The sequence below is a fragment of the Toxorhynchites rutilus genome, chromosome 3, assembly GCF_029784135.1.
Source record: "Toxorhynchites rutilus septentrionalis strain SRP chromosome 3, ASM2978413v1, whole genome shotgun sequence".
Lineage (NCBI taxonomy): Eukaryota > Metazoa > Arthropoda > Insecta > Diptera > Culicidae > Toxorhynchites > Toxorhynchites rutilus.
Window position 1 is genome coordinate 50,775,714 of NC_073746.1, and position 21,810 is coordinate 50,797,523.

Below are 21,810 nucleotides of genomic sequence, written 5' to 3' on the forward strand. Positions count from 1 at the left end.
CTCTCTTCAGTAGTAGAAGCCGACATGATAGACATCCAGGACAGGATAATGCCGACGAGAAACTGCAGGCGGTACGTCTGGCATCAAGACGTTGATGACATTTGCCGGATGTGCCATCAACCAGGTGAAAACATAGAGCACATTATGGGAGACTGTCCCGTTTTGGCCAACGCAGCCTACACCGAGCGCCACAACAACGTGGCCCGTATTGTTCATCGACAACTGGCGCTCCAATGTGCTCTACTGGAAGACAACGTACCAAACTACCGGTACCTGCCTGCACCTGTCCTGGAAAATGACCGTTTCAAGCTGTACTGGGATCGCACTGTTCTGACCGACCTCTCGATCCACCACAACCGGCCAGATATAATGGTTTACGACAAGAGCGACCGCAAAGTCACCATCATCGATGTCGCTATTCCACTGAACCAGAATCTGGAGGAGACCCACGGTCGCAAAATCTGCAAGTACCGACCATTGGCCGTGGAGCTCAAGGAACTGTGGGGGCTAAGGGAGGTCCCAAGAATTGTTCCAGTCGTTCTCTCTGGAACTGGAATTGTCCCGAAGACACTTCTGGCAGCGCTAAAGGTGTTGAATATGGAGAAGGAATTGGCCGGCATCCAAAAGTCGGTCATCCTTAGCACCTGCGCGATTGTCCGACAATTTCTCGGTCAGGACTGAAACAGCACGAGCATGCAGATACGTGCATTCCGCAGAGCCTAGTCCCCCTTTGGCATTCAGAAGCCCGGGGGCATGTGAAAATTCTGGCTAGGTTCGCCTAGTTAAGAAGTGAGATAAGTCTGCCTAAAAAAAATAAAAATAAATTAAAATGCACGTATTTCACTGTTGCCATATCGGCACTATAAATTCCATTCACAACTTCTGCGGCCTGGCTTGTATTTTTGCCTTTATAAAAGAAAAAGTGTAAAATGTACCGAAGTTTCTCTTTGTTGACCTTCATTATTCGAATTAACAAAAAACAGCAAAAGATTTTTATTAGTGTCAAATCTCACCTGTACAACGAGCCTAAACTTGAAATTGTATGATCGATATTACGCAAGATATTGATCACTAAAGCCAGCTAACCGAGACAATAATGGGGAAAGTCTAATATGTATTTAACAATATAGTTGTAGGGAGCATCCTGTTTTGATGGCCCCAAATTTGCTTATAATTTTAGCTATAATGTAATATCTGGGACATTCTGTCGAATATATATATCGGAAATATGTGTTTTCAATGAAAATGATTTATTTATTATCTAAGTTGATATTATCGCCTGCAAAATATGTCCCTTCTGGAGCAATACACTTTTTCCGATGAACAATCCAGCCATCGGAACACTTTCTTTCGCTGTATTGAGGAATTGCCTTCAGTTTAGGCAGCGAATTCGTTTGTATGTCTTCAATGCTTTCTAAACGGGACCCACGGAGTGGCAGTATTTGAGTTTCGAGGATGGGAAAAGTCACACTGGGCCATATCTGGAGAGTATGGTGCTTGTTCAATTACATTCGTGCCATTTTCGGTCAAAAAATCGTTCACAATGATCGATCGATAACTTGGTGCATTATCGTGATGCAAAATACAAGTGTTAACCTTCCACAAATCTGGCCGTTAGTGACGAATTTTCTCTCTCAGTTTGAGAGTCTCACACTCAGAGTTCCAGAGTTTTCCTGTATATTGCCAGCGAAACAGACAAAGTCAAAAAATAACCAAATTTTTAATTTTCACAGTTTTAGCCAGCTTTTTATTTTTTTCGGCATTTTCATGTTTTTTACTCCTCAAAATAATTTTTTTTTCTTCCACTCGTGAGAATTCTACTTCGCTCCATCCACAACGAGGGCCTTTGTGACGATCATCGTCTTTCTCTATCTATATCTATAAATATCTAGCGAGCAGGTGCACTATGTTGTTTTCTCACTAATTTGCCTCTCTTTTATTGATATTGAAAGGCTCCTCCTCTCTGGAGCCACCAAAATGTAAAAGATGCCCAATAGGCAAACTCGATTGATGCGCAGGAATCAACCTTGCGAATCTGGATTGGCGCTTTACAGGGCTGAAGTAAGAAAATGTGTCGAGTGAATTACCCTTGTTCCTGGAACAAACTGAATTGACTGCCTTCGTACTAATTCCCTACAGAACGAGCCACGAACGGAAGCTAACCAGTGTTATTCCTTTCAACAAAATAAACTGACTGCCTTCGCACTAATTCCGTACGGAACGAGCAACGAACGGGAGCTTATCAACCTATTGAATTTCAACTGAGCGGGAGAATCAACGAGTACAAGATCTTCACGAACTCCGAGCGCAAATTATGCAACTAGTGCTGCGGACGTTGGAAAACTTGAATCTGAAGAACTCTCGTCAGTCGATTCAATAAGAGTTTCGGACTTAGATCGTACGACACGATTCCAAATACTACTTGCTTTATTCAGAGAACCCTTGGTTTTTATACAATTTTCTTCTATCCTAAATCTAAATGTGTGCGATCGTTTTGGCCTCCTTCCTTTCATTGTTTTATTGCACCCGCTCCCGATAGGTTGTTATTTTAGGATCGTACACTCAGCTCGCGTTTATCGTGTAATGATTTCCCCCTGTCCTTCTTACGATCGTTTACGATATTAAAAAAATAAATAAATTACCAAATTCTTTCGATTACTTACTGATATTCAGTGTGATCTGAAAAATTATGTATCTGTTGTATCTTCTACAAGATTTTCTATCTGTTTTCACTGGTGCAGAAATCAAATCCAGTCGCTCAGAAGATTTGGGCTGCAGAAGGAGCTTCACGTTTTAAACTGTGATGCACTTTAAACAGCTTGACATCAATGGATTGTGCTTCGAAACTATTTCACATGATGTCTGATGACCTGGAAACCAGGAAAAAAACTCCTGTATTATCATCTCCTGAGTATGTTTATCACATGCGTTGTCCGAGAAATATGTTATATAAATGAATTTGAGTAGTTGGGTCTCTTGAAGTATAAATCACACCCAACGTGTTTTTTTTCATCTATATCTCAAATAATGAAAAAGGGTTGGTCATAATCGTAGCTTTGACAGGTGTCCTGATTTCAATCTCCCACCAGATGGTATCTATAATTTTGAATTGCTCTGTATTTGACACATATCCGCGATTTAACACGAAGGAAGTCATGATCAAATTCAAGTCCAAATATGCTCATGATATTTTGCTGTATAACAAGTTTACACTTAGGTTGCAAGTTCATTTGCGTTATCAAATTCGTTGGTGATAGAATGATTATAAACTCATCTACTAATTCAGTTCAAAAGATTAAATTAAATTGGTAGAAAGTCACCAGGTTCATCCATCATACTGAATTTCATATTTGTTTATCCTTAACTTGCGATTTTAATGTTTTTTTTTCAAAAATTATCTTCTTCAGTCATACGTATTAATAATTATAAACCACACTTGATATTTACTGAATGTTATGTATATTTGCTTTGTTGAATTTTGATGAGAAAATTATATTAAGTTTACTCACTTAACCAACTGCAAACTTTTTTAAATTGCTAAATAATTTGCATGAATAAGAAAAAAAATATAGATAGACTTTTCAATAACATTTGGATACTTCATTCTGGAAAAGTGGTGTCTTGCTCGAAATAATTCAAGAATCCCTGCTGTGATCGAGCGCAAGGATGCTCCTTTATTTTGGGGTAAAATGTTGTCACTAGAAAGGAATGACAATAATTTAGCTTTCTCCAAATTGAGAAAAAATATTCCTATATTTCTAATCCTGTCGCATTCTTCAGTAACCGTTGAACGTTGTTTTCAGAATACAAATTGAACAAAACAAAACTATGAAATAGAACAGGAACTCTAGCTTCGAAAATGTAAGACAAAAGTATAATGTTAAAATGTTTGAGGAGAATTAAAAATGCTAGGATACTTACGTATTAACGCCATTTTTTCGGAATTTGTTTTTTCGCATCAAAATTTATTCTGATGTTAATGTAAATAGGGCCCCAGTCCCCATCTAACGAGAAAGAGGAACAGAGGCGACCCAACATTGGCCTCAGAATAAATTTCATTGATACGTAAGAACCAATGCTACATACTGACACTGTCGCTGTATACCTAATTTGTATTGCTAATATAAATAAAATTAAAAATCAATTCTTCCAGCTTTTTTACAGTTTTTTTTTACATTTTTTGAGCTTTCTCCGTTTTTTTTTTGTCATTTTTTCAGCTTTTTCAAAAATTCGGTTGGCATCTCTGCTCAGACTTCAGGTGATTGAACTGCAAAGTTTAAAGTCTCTCAGAAACAAAAAAATGGGTGGATGAATCTATCAGACGCCTCATTTTCAACTTTTAAGCACAAGAAATTTTATTTGCAACTTTTTGTTTGTGACTTTTTCAGAATTTCAAGAGTATCATAATTCTTTTGGTATTTCGAAATTTTTATTTCTTTTTCAATTTTGAGTGCTGTACTGAATCTAATTAGATCTAGTTGATTCAACTGTGTTCATAGGTGTTTTATGTTTTTTGTCATTTTTTCAGAATTTTCAGAGCATTACAGGGTACATTTTTTTTTTGAATTCCGAAATTTATGAACTTTTTGAATTAAACTACTGTTTTTAAATGTACGTGATTTTTATTTGCATGGTTTTAGAATAGGATTGATACATAAACCATTTTTCAATTTTTTCGCCATATTCAGACAATTCATTTAGATAATTCACAGATTTTATTTTTTACTTCTCGCAAAATTTTAGACCCGTTTTTCTTTTTTTATTAGGGTGCCCATTTCCATTTTTGATTGGTCCGAAAAAATATTGGTCCCTTTTTCCAAAAAAAAACATTTTTTTTAAATTATATCTTTTGAACAGCTTGACCGATACTTCTATCCAGACTAGGCAATTAGCTAGTCTTTTTTGAAAAAATATTACACTTCCAAAAAAAAAAAAAAAGGTTTTTGATTTCGTACATTTCGTTTGTATTTGATTTTAATTGTTTACATGGTTTTGGACCTTCTAGCTATGTTTTTTATATTTTTTCTTGAAAGCTGAGTTTTTTTTAGGTTTTCAATTATTATTTTCAAAACTTAACATATCTTCAGTATTCGTTAATATTCCGTACCTGCGAGTTTACTCGTTTGTTGTTACTTATTTATATCAATGGATAAAATTATAGCTCTAATTATTAAAATAATCCGAATTCTCAAATTAAATTTATATGGAATACTAAAAAAAAATCGGTATTTACGGAGCTGTAGCGTCCTTCAAGTAATGTTTTGAAAGCAGCTTTAGTGAAAGTACCGTGAGTATACACGCTCGGAAATTGCACGAGCAGGTTTTGGAGTAGTTATAAGGATGCTTACCGATGAAACATATGTAAAGATAAAATTTGGGCAGCTTGCCGGGCTGAAGTTTTATTTTTCAACAGAACTAGATAATATCCTTGTCAATGTGATTTCGCTGATAAATTTGACAACGGGTTTGAATTAATCGAAAAGAATATTAATCCACTCTACTGACCAAGGATGGAAAACAAGGGAGCATGATGTGATTTACGATTAATCGCAAACTGCACAGATCGTAATCTGTGCAAACTGCGACTAACTATTAATCCTCACCCATCATAACCAAATGATTTTCTCTTGGTAACTCTGAGTTGACCAAAGCATTGCTAGACTGAAACTAGTTCGAATAATTGAGTTACTCTCCTTCCTCGTTTTGCTTTCAACTCCTAACAAGAATTTGCTCCATGGGAATGAGTGTCTCTATGACGTACGATTCTCGCTCTCTCATCCGGGCGTTCAATTTTCCTTTCCGAGCGCGTTTACTTCGATGAAACTTGGTAAAATAAAAAAAATGCGCTACAGCAAATAGGACAACTTTAATGTTTCATGTTTCACGGAGGATTTCTCAGATGGTGTTTAAATTAATCAAGAGACTACAAACAATAATCCCTCTCAACTCACTAATTTTATGAGTTAATGTAAATGCGTTATTGGCCAAGGCTTTTACGACATCGAACACGTGGTCTTGCGAGATATATTTTCCGCCTGCCCAAATACAGACCACTTTTTTCGGGGCCGAGTAAACTGGTGTCTAGAAAATACCTTGATTACCTTGAATTAATAAAAAAACATAAATTAGCGCAAATATGTCAACATGTGTTTTTTTGTTTAAGCACGTAAATATTTGCTCATAATTTTTGGATTGTGGCACTCTACATAATTTGTATGCAGATAGACTATCCACAGTTTGTGGGGGAATGGAAAACTCATACAATTCAAATGGATAATGATTATCTGCTATCACAAAGCTGAGAAATTTTTTGACGTTTTGTTTTACTATTGATTCATTCATTTATTTCATTCATTTCATTTATTTTTAAATGTTTTCTTATCCTGAGACTGGCTCACCATATTGCACTGCTACTAAAACCGTAGGCTAACTTCAAGGATATTTTTTATTCATTTTCGGCGAATAATCAATAGAGTGCCGTGTTATGAAACATCAGAATAATAGCAAAAACAATATAACGATCATAAGGTGTTGGACAGGTTATTCCATACGACATTGGAATATATTCCATCTGATCATCTTTAGAAAGGTTAATGACCTTCAAAGGATAAATTTATCTTGGGCACATTGAATTGATGTTCATGACTTCCAGTCGGACGTTTATTCGCTCTGATAATAATTGTGTGGTCCTCACAAAGCATATATTCCAATGCCGTCAGTTCACTGAAATTATTCGCATACCGTTTGATGATAAGGTAGGATGTTGATAATCATTTGCTGCGATACTTATTGTTCCAACAGTATTCATTCGACAATATGAAGACTGAATATCTGAAATTAACCAGATTCTACCATGCAAATCTGCGGTCAAAGCAGTATGTACACTTGAGAGATGCAACAAGTTTGAAGGGATATAAAAAAACATTAGTCGTTCGACAAATCTACTGCCACATATGTCGGAAGTCCACGATACATGAATATCATACGTCCATACTATTTCATAAAATTATTTCGCAACGAAGAACGTAACCACACAGAATTGAATTAATCAAATATGTGATCCGTTTTATCTACAAAATAAAAAAGGGTCTGAAATTCAATCGAATTCGAAAGGTGTTTCGTGAAGTCACTAATTGAATTACTGTTGGAAAAATTATTTGGAGAGAAATGTGAATGTTCAGAATTATTGGAATCTAAAAACGATTTTGGGCGGGATGAGATTCGCCCAAATCTGCTGGTAATAAAATTAATCAATTGCATCCATTACCCGTCTGCTGTTTATCGGGCGGGAGACGACAGCAAAATAAAATCGACACGAGACTGAGTCAGCCACTCACTGCGGATAGTGCAATAGAGAATTAAAAATCCCTCGATGAGTGTCGTAAGATTTCAGTTGATCGTCTCTTGTTACACTTTCCGATCAAGAACTCATCATCCGCTCTATGGAATGGGATTAATCGTTTGTGGCTTGCACTCACGATAAAACCTGAGTAGTAGAAGTAATGCTTCGAGAGTGCAAGCAGTTGGGATTCCGCTCTCATATTGCTTTTTTGAGATCTTGGTAGCTCACCGTTCCAAGTATTCTCTCTGTGTACATATGAAGAATAAAAGAGCCTCGCCTGCTGGGGGTAATTTAAAAACATCCGACTAGAGGGATATACTTATTCATTGATCGTTGAATGTGATTTTTTACCATCCCTGCTACTGACATAGTTCAATTGTCAGGAGAAGTTTAAGGTGACAGGAAAGTGGCTGGAGATTACGTACAGATGGCCAAATATTGAAAGAAAATGCGGGCACTGAGTTTGCCCAGCTGTCCGCGATTCCCAAGTGAATTTCCAAGGCTCCCAAGAAAGTCCACGATCCCAACCGAAGCCCGTCGGAATAACTTTTCAATAGTTTCTTGCGAAAGTTCATTAAAATACCTTCATTTTGAATACTCAACATTTTTTCTCTTACATCAAATCAATTCCGGGATAACACTGATTTCTGAATTCCGGATTATGGATGGACCAGACCTCACATTGATTTGAAAATAAATCATTCTATGATTTGAAAAAAGAACGACATTGCAACTGAGGAACTTCCAGTCATGGGTAAACGAAATACTGAAATCATCTCTTTGTTATAATTTCTTCTTTTTTTCTTACCAATGTTGAGATCCTGAATAAATTGTCGGTGTTATTAAGCCGTTGACGTTTCGAGGGTCATTTTTTTCAAAAACTGAATTTTAGCGGTAATTCCAAAACAATTCAGAATTGTTGTGCTTTTTAGATATTGGTTGAGATGTACAGAAACTATTGAGTCTACATTCTCTGTGAGATTTTTAGATTTTTGTATTCATTATTTGAAGTTGTGTTTCTAGCTAAAAGCAAGAATAGTCTCAAATCAGCTGTTTTATTACATTAAATCTTGATTATATTAAATTACATCTTGAAACATTCTCTCATTGACATGCCGCGAATTATCAGACTTGTGCAAGATTGGAACATTCCAAATCCCACTAAACCCTGCCAAATGTTTTCACAATCCTCTCCCATCTCGGTTCGATCTCGAAATCGTTTTTCATCGTTATCAAGTTGCATCGTAACTGTGACATAAATATATCTTCGATAAGAAAAATGAATCGTAAATCCTCGCCAGCGCTAGTTCTCACCCCCTGATGTTCAAAATTGATATAAATGATTCCATCGATTCCATTTATCCCTACAGCTCTACTTCCTTCGACCAAATGCCCTACGGACACATCTTGGCATCCTTGTTAATCGTATCGGCCGCCTTCGCTATCAACCGAATCCCTCTCCCTGCGAGACTATACATAGATCGGGGCGATTGATTTGTTTTGGAAACAATGACGAATCGAGTCCGGCAGCGAGGGAGACACGTGCGACCAATTGTGTGTAAGCGTGTCAACAGAATTATCTACACCCGGATCTTGATTTCTCTAAACCCATTAGATTCTGGAGCAGTTAGTTCGACAGGAAATTAAGTTGCTTTTAGACTAATTGAATGCTGTTGTTTACTGTTCGGGCCGCGAAGGGGGAAGAGAAATCAAACCACGTGCCGTTTTTCCATGCTTCCCGAAAGCGTAAAGCCAACTGAAGCGATAAATGATTTGCTGGAACGAACTTCTGGCTGAGTTCCCGCAAAATAACACACAGTACTAAGAGGGGACGAAATTTGGATGAATTAGCCCAGATGGTAAAGTGCATTCGTATGGAAAAATAGTGCAAAGTGATGGATCTTGTGCGATTGAATAAATAAACAGGAATAAAGTGGAGTGGCTTTGTAGCATAATGGAAAAATCTGAAGCTTAGGTAGAGTTATCAAATGAACATAATGGAAGCATCGAAAAAAGTTACGAATATTTCGCATCATGATATCCATAAAAGTATACCATGATTGATAGTAACGTTATCTCACTCAAGCTTAAAACCATAACGTTCCGTACCTCCCAATGGTAACTGTCACATAAAGCAACATATCGAATAGATTTGCCGTATAAAATACATCCGAATGAAATATTCGTTTTTTCTGGTCTATCGAGCCGTCCACGCCTATGCCCACATAAAACATGAAATCCATTAACCCCTGTCCTTCCGTCCAGCTCTCCCTCCGTAACTCTAATAATCCTCGGAATGATTAGTATTCGCTCGAAAGCTGTCGATTAACAGCTCATAACGACATAATCAACCGTTCACTTTAGATTAAGAGCCAGATTAAATCCCTCGACGAAAAAAACGTAACAAAACGGAAGGAACGCACCACTCTTTTCTTATTCGCCGAACCGCCCCCATTCACTTGCATTGGGATCCCGTACTTGGTGGAACGTAATACTCGAGCACCAAAAATAAACAAGCATCTATTGGTTCAAGACTCTGTTGAACCGGCTTCTTGCTTACAGATGTATAAGGTACCTATAGCGCGCTTGGTGCAAATGTAGGGTAGGTGCCGGGTATGAGAGAATCGCTACCGGATTTTTGGACGAGGATTTTCAATTACGGCCATCCGGCTAGCAAGAGTGCCATTTTTTCCAATTCAATACAAAAAATACTGTCTCACCCCCACACTCTGTGCCACTTTCTATTCCATGCTGCTCTCTGCTGTTGGCTGTGGTCGATAGAATAGCAAGATTGGCGGAAGTACACAAATTATGCAATTATTTCATGCTTTGTGCATCTTCATCGAAACGACTTGATGAGAAACAACAAATTATTGGTATTGTTCATTTGTTATATAACATTTTTAATTTATTGTGTCTGTTCAAACGAGGGTGAGTGTTCGAATCAATGATTCGTCGTTACGAGTAACTTATGGTTTACAATTTCTAATCCGCACACCTTGAAAGGAACGTCTGAAAAGTCCTATGCATGATTATTTGTCACCAGGGAGGAGATTCGAAAATATTGTTCATGTACTAAAACTGCAAGGATTGTCTTCATTAAAAATTCGACAACAGAAGCAAATATTTTAAAATTAATTTCTTATACAGGGGTTTTCAGAATTAACGCTCACGCAATAAATTTTAATAACTTCTACGAAAGTGAACCGATTTTTTTTTAAAACGAAAATAAAGCTTATTTTAGGACATTTTCGATGTAAACACCCCTTTTTTCGATAACGATTTTTAAACGGCGAACAAAATTCTGCATTCACCTCTAACATTACGACTTCGATGCTGTTGAAAATCCGTGTTATTTCTTCTTTAAGTTCCTCCAAATTTTGTGGCTTATTAACATAGCAACGGTCCTTAGCGTACCCCCAGAGGAAGTAATCGACAACGAGAAATGTTGAAATTATTTCCGTTTCTTATAAATTTCTTCATAATAATTATCATCAAGAGAACTCATTCAGCTCAAGCTTTTGTAAGAGTACCATGATCTTGATTTCATATTGTGAATCATTGTCTTCTGTGTTTGTGTATTTTTTTAAGTTTTATTTGTTTTATTTCAAGGCTTTGATGATGATGGTATTGACTGATTTTGTTTTTATTTAATTTTAGTTTTTCGATTAATTAAAAAAATAAAATAATTGTGAAGTCTGCAATAGTTTGATCCCAAGTGCGGTGACAGACATGAAAATACTTTAGATCGAACATAAGCAAAAGTAGTTTTTCGCAAAAAAAAAAAGCATTCCAAGGGGTATAATGTGTCAAACCATAGGGAATCTAGGGATAGCTCAACCGGAATACTCGTAAATTCATCTTCTCAACAGATAATTCTATCGAGATTTTTCTGTGTTGTGGCAGATCTCATTGCAGATTCTGGTTGATACGTTTATACTCCAAGTTGAATGTAGGGCCTGAAATATTGGCTGGAATTAGGCTTAGGTTTGCTCAGCTGTCTAGTCTCGATCTAATTTGCAGAATGTTGTCGGGTATCTAGTAAAGCGGGAATTCCTTTGTAAATTCAAGGCTTATGCTGACATAGGTATTGGGTTTAGTTCCTGATCGTCAAGGATTTTTCCGGGTTGGAAATTTTCTTGACATGCCTAGAGATAAGTAATGGGCCTGAAGTATCAGTTCGAGTTAGGCTTGGGTTTGCTCAGCTGCTTGAACTCGGGAACGATCGCATCGTGGCCGGGGATCTAAGAGAAACGTAAGCCTTGAGTCGAGTATGATTCCTAAGTCCTTAATGCAGTTAACACGTTATGCCTTTAAGCTTATGAATAAATAAACAGTTGAACGTTTACGAGAGAAGGGTATTATCGAGCGCTTGTTTGGGCTCAAAATCAGCTTGTCCAAGTCGTACCACGCATCAAAGGTATTCATTTGTTTCTGAAGGAACTCAGCATCAGCTTCGCATTCATTCTGATGGTACAGTTTGGGGTCATCCGCATACGATAATTCATGGCACTCAAGAGAGAAATTGATCCCGTTGAGGTATAGCAAGAAAATATATGGACCGAGATGACTTCCTTGAGTAACTCCTGACGTAACCCGAAAGGGCTTAGAGATGATGTCACCAATTTTTACCGACATTTTCCGGTCTGTCAGATATGATTGCAGCCAACACATAAAGGAGCCGTTGAAGCCATAACATTAGAGTTTGGCGATTCTTATCTGGTGATTGATGGCATCGGAGGCTGCCGAAAAATCCGTATATATCGCATCGTTTTGTTGGCGTGGCTTTAGAGCCCGGATAATCAAAGTTGTTTAAATGGCCAAGTTCGTGGATGTGAATCGATTTAGGTTAAAACCATGTTGCTCTTGGACTATGTAGCTTTTACAGGCATGAGAAATACAATCTGGTACAATTATTTCAAATAATTTTGAAGTCGCACATAAGCAAGCAATCCCTCTGTAGATTTCAACATCCTTTTACAACTATTCTTGAAAACTGAAAAAATTAATAAATTCTTCCATATTTCAGGGAATATGCCACATTGGATTGAGCGGTTGAATTAGATGATCAGTTTTTTAGACATTGAACGTTTGCCATCGACATTCAAGACATGTATGTTTTTTGGCATAATAAATCTCAACTAAGTTCTAATAAAAATGACGCAACGCTACGTTGAGTTGGCGAAAGTTTCTCTGGGTACTTTTTTTGGGTGTGAATTCAAATATCACCCATCAATTTTATTTGTGTGTGTGAGTAGCGTGAGTTCTCAATTTTAGTTCTCACGTTTGCACTTCAGTTCGAAAAATGACGTCCCATCAAAAGGCGCATCGCTTAAAAACTCTGCCCGCGGAACGCAAAAATCCCACATTCTGACATTGTGATTTAAGTGATCGGTGAATGTTTATCGGCTACCAGGAAGTCTGAAACGGCGAGAAAAGAGGTCAACACTTTCAAGCAGAACCCCAAACTCTCAATCCGAGAAGTCGAGTACAAGTTGTGAGACTCGTTAACTTATATGAATATTTTTCATTGTAGAATATTGATTGATCTACTAAAAAAAATAACAAGAATAAACAGATCAAGATAAACATTTATACCAAACTACATGCATTTTGATTCGACCAAACTCGTTTCATCGATACTGTACTACTTCTATAATATATAGACATCAATAAAAAATTATACACTTCAATACACTTCAATAAAAAGTTCTTTACGCGTGTTTTTTCTATTAATGGCTCCAAATCACTTCGATAGGATTTCACTTCACTGGTTCCGTGACCATTACTAATTCACCCGGCTCTACAGCTCAGGATTTGACAAACCATTTCACGTATCGACGAGTTAACCATCGCGTTCCCCCATTTTAAAAATAGTAAACTTCGGCTGCTTCATATTCGCGAATTGGGTGATTAAGGTTCTGCTTCATCCCCGGTTCGCGATACCAAACGACTCATGGTCATATTGGAACTATTTTGAAATCATATATCATCTTCATTCCAAATTTATCCCGTTTCAAAATGATCCACAACTCGTCGCATCGTAATTTCCATGTTTGTCGACGGTCGTTGGTTCTTCTTCGAGAGCAGCTGGCCAACGTACCGGGATTTGTGCTGAGTCTATTTTCACATTTATTCCATTGTCCATCAACTCATGATTTCAATTTTAATTTACTCAAATACAAAACATAACATATCTTCGAAAATCACATATTATATTGAGTGGAATTTGTTCTTTCAAATTCCGTGAACAAACATTTTTCATGTCTGCCCCAGAAAGAATGGCAAGTAATCGAAGAGAGCGTATTTTTTGGGAAGAAATATCAATAACTTTGAGTAAAGTTGAGATATTGACAAGCTCTGCATCGCAAAATGTTCGTTTTAGTATGTTCTAAAAATCTTTTGACGACAGTTTGTAGGTAGAATTTGAAATTTAAAAGTTAGAGTATAAAAACCGTTTTTTTTCATGGTGACCCTAACGCAACATAGAAAAAATGCGGTATATTGGTTATTTCAAGAGATAAAAAAAACTTTGTTCGAACACATACGGCTAAAATAACTGGGACTACAACATTGTTGAACTATGTTTACCTCTATCTATAAAGATAAGAAAGTTATATTTTTTATTTCGTCGACAATTTTGGTCACCCTATTTTTGATAACATAAAAATGAGCGCTCTATCATATGTAACAACTTTGTAGAAGACAGTTTTTGTCTAGAGAATAACCGTCGAGCTCTAAATGCTAATTTCTACATAAATGCATCTCCTGGACCATTGTGCAATGGTATTGCGGATCAGAATTTGTTTGGTTTCACAGAGTTCAGACGAATCTCAGTCGACGTTATTAAGCGACTCACTGAAGGTTAACTGGTCTGAACTGATATATTACTCATTGGTAGCAAATTGTCCAAACATGCAAAAACACATTTTTATAAAACATTTGACCAGTTATTTCGAAAACCAGTATATTGAACTGTAAGGAACTGCTTTTAAATTTTTGAAAATATGAGTTTCCAAAGATACAAAGATGTCTAGTGAAGCTGTTCACGAATTGATTCGAAGTTTCTATGAAAAATTGATAACGGTACTCAGTATAAACAAAATATTATTAGCATGGAAAGATAAGAGGATCTCTTTCAAGGAAAATTAATACGACCGCAAAGGGTTAAATAGAACACATTTTTGATACGATAGCAGTGATCCCGTGGCCAAGTGGTTAGCGTCACAACTAACATGGCGGGGGTTCAGGTTCGATTCCCTTCCTGGTCGGGGGAATTTTTTGTTAAACAAATTTCCTCCGACTTGCTCTGTGGTCACGCGTATTCTAGAGCTTGCCACTCAGAATGCATTCAAGGCGTGTTATTTGGCATAAATATCTCAACTATAAGTACAAATAAAAATGACGCAAGTAATACTACGTTGAGACGGCGATGTTCCTCTAGGAACGTTAGTGCTATTCAAGAAAATTTGATACAATAAGGCTAATCCTAATTCATAATATAAATTATATAAGAATTTTTGTTCAAAAAATGTGATTATTTCACCCGAAAATCCATCACCATTTTTGCTTCACAAAAATGGATCATGAAGCTCAATGTCGTCTATGTTCAATTGGGTGGTATTGTTGCCACATTTGCACAACTCGATTGGATTTTCATCGAACGGATTGCCAAAAGCAATTTTGCGTTTCGGTCGGGTAATTCGGACTCAATCGAATTTTACAATACGGATTTTATCGGTCCCACATTATCATACCGGGGATTTGGGTTCGATTCCCATTCTGGCAGGGGGATTTTTCATCAAAGAAATTTCTCCCGACTTGCACTGTGGTCACGCGTTTTCTAGAGCTTGCCACTTCAGAATACGTGTTATCCGGCATAGAAATATTAACAAAGTATTACTAATAAAAATGACGCGAATAATACCTACGTTGGGAAGGCAAATGTTCCACTGGGAACGTTAGTGCCATTCAGGAAGAAGAATAATGAACAATTCGACTCTCTCGTTTTCTATCAACAGTGACAGTTTTCACACTCACTTCAGAGTTTTCGACGAAAGGGGGGTCAGACCAAGGGATTGCTAAGATGGCCGCCAAAGAAAATCATGAGCATAGAAATCATAACCTAAAATTAAAAATAAAGGGTCCGCGCGATTCTCCAACAGTGATTTTAATTGCAAATGACAAAGAAAACAGACCACAAAAATGAGGAAATAAGGGAGCCAATGCTTTCAGCGAACTTTTCACCCGAAAAATCAATATACTAATATACAGGGTGCATGCAGTAATTTTGCACTGAAATTCAAATACAGGTCGGACTCGATTATATACAGACTTGATAATATGTGATTCGATTATATATAATTATGGACTCGATTCTATACAGTTTGATTTTTTTTCTTTTTTTTTTTATTTCAATATGACTTATTTCAAGCAAAAATGTAACCTTTCAACGTTAAGGCGAAATTTAAGTGGCTATTACATGTACAGTGGGGTAAAAATCGTGATTTTTGATGATTTTAATTGGAATTGTTTGTTATCGATATTGCAGCCAAATTAAGAAGTATAGAAGTTGGGTGCCTAAAAACAAGTTGTAGAGTGGTTAGAGAACGTCAATTTAATTGATAGAAATAATCAAGTTTAATATCAATTTTTAGGATAAAATTAATAATAACACATTAAATATTATCAACTTTTAAGTTTCTCACTTCCAAAATGTTATAAGAACCCACTAATTTAAATGTTCCACTACTATATTCTGTACTAAATTTTCTTATCTTTCAAGTGAAAGAAACAGAATTGTCTTCCGTAGCGTACTTTTTAATGTAGAGCCCGTTTGAGGTAACAACGTTTGAAACAAGGCCTATAACTCTGTTATGTCGAAATTCGAACATATGCGTAGAAGGATTTTTTTCATCAAATATGATCGTCTACCAAATTAATTTTTTTCATGTGAGAAAGGTGTTTTCTGACTTTAAGGGGATGAATCAAGAATCAAATTCTTCTTTTTTATTCAAAAAACGAATAATACATGCATTAAAAATGAATAAGAAAAAAAATGTATAACTCGATTATATACAGTGAAAAGGGGTCAGAGACTGTATATAATCGAGTCCGCGCTGTAGTTGTATATCAGTCCTGTGTAGTACGATTATAACAAATTTGGCAGCAATGGATATGCAATGTTTCTAGGTATCCGTAAACAAATAACAGCTGTCATCGAAAGAAATATGGCGAAACAAGAGAATATTCATTGTTCTGTAGTCTATTTTCTTCGCGTCGGAATGAGTGTAAACGATATAATTCAACACGTAAACGTGTCGAAAAGAGCAGCTATTGCTAAAAAACGCAGAAATGGCTTGCGGAAAATATTCCAGAATTCTGGAAACGCACTCTAGTCTGCACAATAGCAAGCGAGTACAAAAGTACTCGCAGTTTGCATGTATTTGCAATGCCGATTACTCCAGACACCTTGGTTTAGAAGTCTTTATAGGTAAACAGATTTCAGTCGGAACAAAAATACTCCCGACCTGCATGAATTTACAATCCCAATTTCCCTAGACACCTTGGTTCTGAAGCCTGTGTTGAGTAAACATATTTTAGTCAGAACAAAAATGTCCCCGACTTGCATGAATTTGCAATGCCAACTTCCCACGCTCCTTGGATTTGAAGTCTGTGTTAGGGAAACACATTTCGGTGGGAACAAAAGCTCCCTCTACTTTCATGTATTTGTAATGTCGATTTCTCCAACGCTGCTTGGTTTAGAAGTCTGTGTTAGGGAACACATTTAGAAGAGAACAAATGTCCCCCTACTTTCATGTATTTACAATTCAGATTTCCCCAAGACTGCTTGGTTTTGAAGTCTGTGTTGGGGAAACCGTAAAGCGGGCCAATCAAAACGAGGCAGTTTGAGAGTTCAGATAACGCTTAACATTTTACAGTTATTCAATTATTTATCTAATGGAAAATAACATTTTATTAATCGCTATAGATGCGTAGAAATATTCCCTATCAATTAATGCAAACATCCGATCCAGTAGAAAATGTACGAGTTATAAGCATTCGAAATCTTGCATTTTTTCCTGCATGTTCAGTGTTTATGTTTTCATTTTACCCCCCATATATTCCGGTTAGACGTAGTCCCACGTCAAAAATCAAAACTTTGAGAACTTTGAGGTACCCCTAAATCATGGCTGATTGAGCTGATTTTTTGCACATGTCATTTTTTTGGGCCAATAAACAAAATGTACATGGTCGGTTATTGAAATTTAACATGACCATTTTCTCTGCCACCCTAATGTTCATACATCTATTAAAAAAAGATAAAGATACAAATCAATATGAGATTGTTTCACGCGACTGTTTTTACTCTTCCAATCGGAATCAATGAAGCGAACACCTCTGACCAAAGCTGAATCGGTTGAGCTTTCTAACCGTTGATATCGTGATTTTTTTTTTGCATTCATAGTATCTATTACTTACATTATTCAAAGAATGAAATTAAATTTTCGTATTTTGATTACCTGTAAAAAAACTTTACTGAAAGTTTCAAATTTCTCGAAAAATGGTGATAGTATAAAAGTTTTCAAGAAATTTAGTTCATTTAAAATTACGTTGTACAAAAAATGAATAAATTTGAGGCTTTTTGATCATTATTCCAATAAATCTATGTGTACAAAACACCTCAAAATCTGGCCCTTCTGATCGCAAACGCCACTATTGCGTAGAACGTCATTCGGGCGTCGGCAAGGCTCTTGCATCGGTGCGGGGGCGACTGTAGCGTGCTCTCGTTGTTTGCGCTGTCGATTTGTTGATTTCATTTTTTATTCATGCAACTAATCTATACTGGAAATCGCTAAATTAGAACGCCCCCGCGCATAGCATCAGCAACAGTCCCACCGTCATCTCACGTAGCGCCAGTTATTGCGAACCTAGGTTCAAAAGGGAAACATTTTTCCCATCCGAAAGCGGGGGTGGATGGCATCCCACTCCTAACTAGCTAGTCAGCTAGCCAGCTGTCGATTGCGCATTTTGGAACCGGGACCCCGCTGATGATGGCCCGGACGCAGATGGTGTATTCCGTGGAATCTGGCCGAAACAGAGGGGGTGCCAAATACGACTGAATCAGGGAGAAAAACAAATGTATTTATTTGTTATACAAATGCTTTTTTTACTTTTTTTATACTTTCCTCGGAGCGACCAGTTAACACCTTCCCGAGCGTACCAACGTGCAGTCAATGCCGGGGAAACTCATTATCAGAATATAATTTATTTATGGAGTTATTTGAAAAATGAGCTATGGGATTTTGTTAATTAATCAATTATAATAAATTATGCTTGAATTAGGCGATTGCGTAAAACATCCATCTAGAATATATTTGTTTATTCAGTTCATGGTCACATTGCACCATTTGATGTGTTTCAAAGCTCTCGAGCCTACGAGGACACTTTTTTTCTTGATCAAGGCTACACACGTAGCAATATAAAGTGGAACTTCCACTTCGACGCTAGTGAATCACCGTCACGCATCTAATGAGTGATAACAAGGTTACTTGCAACTCAACACCACCTATTCGGAAATGCTACAAACCCAGGCCATATGCGGCTAGGGTTGGATAAAGCATCCACTTTCATTAAGTATGCTTCATTACCTCGTTGAAGTGTGTATGTGTATGTGCGCTTGTTCATCGTGCCACAGAATAGCGCATCGTGAGCGGCAGGACAAAATTTGCATTCAAATCACCTCATCGCTACCTGCAGGATTAGAATCACTTGCACTCGGGTGCAGCAGTTCTCATCATCCTTTCGTGTGAAGCAGTCTGGTGAGTGCATCATCCTCATCGCCAACACACGTTGAATACAGGAGACAAGATAGCAAAGGGGGAACCTGGTCTCTCCTGCAAACGACCAGGATGACGGCTAGCTGTGAGTGGGCGATACTTCCTGGCGGTGCTTGTGTGGATGATTTTGTTTATAAATATAGTATCTGTTTTTTTGTTTGTCCTCCCAGTAGAGTGTCTACATAGCATTGCTGCGAGCTTTAGCCACACTTCACGGAGCGTCGCTGTCGACGCTTAACAGTCTCCGGCGAGCCGACATTGTTCCGATGAAAACTAATTACCAGAAAATACGATCGCTGATTCGATTCTCAATTTCATTTCCGATCACCTCCGATGAGAACGACACGCTCCACTGTCCATTCATCCGAAACACTTCGCTTGTTGAATGTGGTTGATTGGGTGCTGAAATTCGATTATTTTCCGTGATTCCGAGCGCACAGCTTTTGTGTGCAGTCTTCAGTATAGATATTTTATATATTACAGATGAAAAATATTTGTAGTGGAATGTTTTCAACTGGTGTTTTCTCTTTTCATTCCAGGTAAACAGTTTTCAATACTGAGTTGGACATTGGCGAGTCGTTTCACAAAGGAAAGAACGAAGGTGATTTATGTGCTTGTAGAATTATGTCTTTAAATTAATATGTTCATATCATATTTATGGTTGCTTGTAGAAAAAATGGGAAAATTGTGTTATTCTTTAATCATAAAATAAATAGAGTGGTTTCCCGCGTCCATCGGAATACTATAAAGCATTCACAGAGCTAGATAAAAGGGTCGGAATAGGTCTTTAACATGATAAGTTAGAAAATTTTCTTTAAGAAATGTTATATACCGAGGAAATTGGTTGAGTTTTGGCGGAAAAACAAATTAGATTTAATATTCCTGAGTTTGATGTGGCTAACGAACACCGGAGATGTTTTGGTTTGTTCAGAAGAGATACCCTCCGGTATCACAATAGCCCACAGCCACTATGTAAGTAGCTTATATAAGACTATCATGCACTCTCTATGCAAAATCTTCTTCAAAATATTTTATTTTTGAAATAGTAGTCAGAATTGCTATAAGTTGCTCGATATGCTGGGAAAATCTTCTACTGGAACATTTCTTTAACACTCCTTCTACTCCTGTAATTGTCCCAAGAGATGTTGAGAAAAATTTCCAGGCCCAAAATATGGAAAAATCTGAACGAAATAACACGTACGAATGGACAATGCTGAACTTAAAAATAATGAAAATAAAGCGTTAAATAACATAGTCATTTGTGAAAATGTTTAATGACTATTTTTTTTAACTTTGGATAAAACCAAGATTAAACTATTCCAGGGAAATAAATTGAATCTCTTGAGTATTATAAACTATTGACGAATTAAATGCTGCTTCTTTGATGACTGAACATAGTTGTGTGCCAGATAATCTTCCAGCAATTATGATTTCAAAAAATCCTACTGCCCCATTTAGAAACATACTCACAGATTTTTCAGTAGAATACTGAAGCAAGGGAAATAATACGACCATTTGGAGTGTCTGATCTGTTCGTTTACTGAACTGAATTCGAATTGTCAACAGTAAATAATTGTTTTGATACCTATTAGTAAATAGACTGGCCTGCCACTTGAAGGAGTACGACAGTTATTTTCGGACGATTCAGAACTGTTTTATCCAAATCATAATGGAAAATCTATGATTCTATACATAAATGATGAATAAAGATGCGGATACTGATGAAAAATTCTTGATTTAATTGTGCTATGGAGTGAATACATACCAAGGTGTTACATTAACTGATGACAAAAAATTTTCGCATGACTATCGATCTCTTGGACTTGGACTATATGAAAATTACCTAGTGGCATGGAGTAAAAATCGTTATTTTTGGAGATTTTGCTTAAATTTTCACCAGGAACTGTTCATATCGATATTGCAGTCAAATTTAGAAATGAAGGAGTTGAGAAGGATTTATTCATCAAATATGATCGTCTATTACCTACTGAGAGAAGCTGGTTAAATTTATTTTTTTCATGTGAGAAAGGTGTTTTCTGACTTGAAGGGGATGAATAAATAATCTTTTATATTCAAAAAAATACATTCAGAAAAAACGAATCATTTTTTTTTTGACTCGATTATAAACAGGATTCGATTATATACAGTGAAAAGAAATCAGAGACTGTATATCGAATCCGACCTGTAAGGTAATACCACGTGGACAACTTTAGGGGGGTAGGGGTTACGAAAATGTCCACGATTGTCCACGGTAAGGGGGGTAGGGGTATAATGTCCAATGTCCACGTGGATACGTGAAATAAATATTTGAGAAAAAAAAACATCTATATTTAAAAATCAACGCAATCTGTTTTTCATTTTCAAGAATTTTCAAACTTTCCTTTCATGCTTGTTCTGCGTATTTGACAATAAAAAGTTTGAGCTGCCTGATTTTTTTTTTTCAAATACTTGTTAGTGTAAACACAATGGTACAATTCGTGGTTTTTTAAGATGTTTAAAATGAAATTGCTACGGAAGTAAATAATCTAGCAATTTGGTGTCAGAGAACTAATCATAAAGCAGTTTGTGAAGATTTATCAAGTTGATCAAGTGCTTCTCGATAAGTTACCAAATATCCTATGCACAGTG

General features: G+C 36.8%; 1 protein-coding gene across 2 annotated transcripts in view; it reads left to right on the top strand.

Moving 5' to 3' along the window:
- LOC129775208 (uncharacterized) overlaps positions 1 to 21,810 on the top strand; it is a 300,127-nt gene that overhangs the window by 112,755 nt on the left and 165,562 nt on the right. The window contains exon 1 of one of the 2 annotated variants that reach the window (XM_055779604.1): positions 19,728 to 19,783. The exons of the other annotated variant lie outside the window; for it this stretch is intronic. The gene's annotated coding sequence lies outside the window, so the exon portion shown is untranslated. Of the gene's footprint in view, positions 1 to 19,727; positions 19,784 to 21,810 lie in introns of those variants that run through there. 2 annotated transcript variants of the gene reach the window in all.